At 34.4% G+C, this 2,500-nt stretch overlaps 1 protein-coding gene across 2 annotated transcripts in view; it reads right to left on the bottom strand.

Annotated features, from left to right (window-relative positions):
• The window catches only part of LOC122248510 (calcium-activated chloride channel regulator 1), a 40,841-nt gene that overhangs the window by 5,363 nt on the left and 32,978 nt on the right, over nucleotides 1-2,500 (bottom strand). Inside the window, exon 21 of one of the 2 annotated variants that reach the window (XM_043008563.2) lies at nucleotides 1,863-2,391. The exons of the other annotated variant lie outside the window; for it this stretch is intronic. The gene's annotated coding sequence lies outside the window, so the exon portion shown is untranslated. Of the gene's footprint in view, nucleotides 1-1,862; nucleotides 2,392-2,500 lie in introns of those variants that run through there. 2 annotated transcript variants of the gene reach the window in all.

Consider the following 2,500-nt stretch of genomic DNA (forward strand, 5'->3'; position numbering starts at 1 on the left):
TTTGTCTTTCTTTCATTTCTCCATTCCTACATCCTTCCTCTCTCTCTCTCTCTTTCTCTCTCTCTCTCTCTCTCTCTCTCTCTCTCTCTCTCTCTCTCTCTCTCTCTCTCTCTCTCTCTCTCTCTCTCTCTCTCTCTCTCTCTCTCTCTCTCTCTCTCTCCCCCCCCTCTCTCTCTCTCTCTCAAATAATGATATTTGGAATAACTTATGCAAATGAAATGAACGAAGAAGAAAATATATAGAGAATGAGGAAGTAAATAAGAAAACTGAATTCCTTTATTGGTTAGAGGAAAATCTTATAGTAAATGTATCCATCGTAAATATGGATTTAATCCGATCTTCCGTTTAATGAAAGCAGTATCACTTACAGTCTTAATATAAGTAGAATACCCTTATCGTTATCATTATTATCATCTTTATCACTATTATTATAGTCGTTATCATCTTTATCATTATAGCTTTTATCATTTTCATTACTGCTATTATCATTATCACTATCATTATTATCATTATCAGCGGCATCATTATAACTGTTATTACTTTTATCATTATGATCATTATTATTATCATTCTCATTATTCTCATTGCTGTCATTATCATCATCATTATTATTATCATTACATTATTATTATCATTATCGTTATCATTATTATCGTTATCATTATTATTATCATCATTACTATTATCATCATTAATATCACTACTACTGTCATTATTATTATCACCATAACTGTTATCATTATCATCATTATTATTACTATGATCATTATCATTATCATTATCATAATTATTACTATGATCTTTATCATTATTATCATTATCATCATCATTATTACTATGATCATTATCATTATTATCATTATCCTCATCATTATTACTATGATCATTATCATTATTATCATTATCATCATCATTATTACTATGATCATTATCATTATTATCATTATCATCATTAATATCATCATCATTGTCGCTGTTGAAAGTCTCTCTCTCTCTCTCTCTCTCTCTCTCTCTCTCTCTCTCTCTCTCTCTCTCTCTCTCACTCACTTGCTCGCTCGCTCGCTCGCTTATCACACACTTACTCACTCATTCACTCACTCCCTTTCCCTTTCCCTTTCTCTTTCTCTTTCTCCTTCTCTCTCTCACACACACTTCAACAGGTCCGAGCTAGGATACTGCTTGTATGTGGGTAACATGGCCTAGGGTGTGAAGAACACGGCAGGAACAGCTTTCTTGGTTTATTGCTTAGCTTGAACAGTAGGACTTTGGAGTGAGGTCACATGAGATGTGTGAATCAAGGTGTTTTCTTGTGACATGTGACATTTGGAATGTGATGAGGGAAGTGTTTCATCAATACATAGCTCTTAGAAAGGGAAAGACAAACAACACTGCCATGTCTGTCGTGAGAGGGGTAGACAGATAGGTGAAGCAACGAGCGTACGTACATGTACGTATATATGTGCATGTGGTAGAATATATATATAACAATTAGAGATTACATTGATGATTGCATCATATAGAATACAGTAGCAAAAGTATACATGTGCAAATTATAATCGATGGACGTAATAACAATTACAACAGACATAATATATATAAATACAATAGTTACACACACACTCGTTCATTCACTCACTCCATATCTCTTTCTCCTTTCTCTCTCTCTCTCTCTCTCTCTCTCGCTCTCTCTCTCTCTCTGTCTCTCTCTCTCTCTCTCTCTCTCTCTCTCTCTCTCTCTCTCTCTCTCTCTCTCTCTCTCTCTCTCTCTCTCTCTCTCTCTCTCTCTCTCTCTCTCTCCTTTCTCTTTCCTCATCCCTCCTCCGTCGTTTCAGTTCAAAGAAGGATAATAAAAGGTACCAGACTCCTTTCACAAAACTTTTTTATTACAGTACACCTCCGACTCACGTATGTTCCTTTGTTCTAATAATAATTCCTAAGATACTTTTCTTTCCGTATGCTATTGTTCTCTATGGTTCTAGATAATTCCCATTTTGTCTTTCACTTTCTTTTCTTCTTTTTTTTTTTTCCTGTTTTTTTTTTTTTTTTTTTTTTTTTTTTTTTTTTTTTTTTTTTTTTTTTTTATCACGTGTTTGTATTTTGTGATTTGTGAACTGGTTGGCACAGCGGAAGTCCCTTGTTTACTTAAATTATTGTCTTGTCACTGAGAGATTTCATCACTAATGTCATCATCGTCATCACCTTGGCAACGAATGAGCAGAATGTACTCTCTTTTTTTCTCGAAAATCAAAGGCGTCATCACACTTGCCCATAAACTCATCACATTTGTGGATATTTGCTTATTAGCACCATCGTCACTATCATGGGAAAAAGATTAATGCATCATCTTCTTTTATCGTCAGCGTTTCTTCAGTCATCACTCAAGTCATCACACTATAAATGAGAGGGATATATTCACCACTATTTGTCCCTCATCCATCCGTATTCTCATCACCGTCATCACTATGAATAAAAATATATCACCACAAAACTTCACCATCAT

This window comes from Penaeus japonicus, unplaced genomic scaffold (assembly GCF_977035675.1).
Source record: "Penaeus japonicus unplaced genomic scaffold, GWHDUDI00000001_assembly GWHDUDI00000037, whole genome shotgun sequence".
Lineage (NCBI taxonomy): Eukaryota > Metazoa > Arthropoda > Malacostraca > Decapoda > Penaeidae > Penaeus > Penaeus japonicus.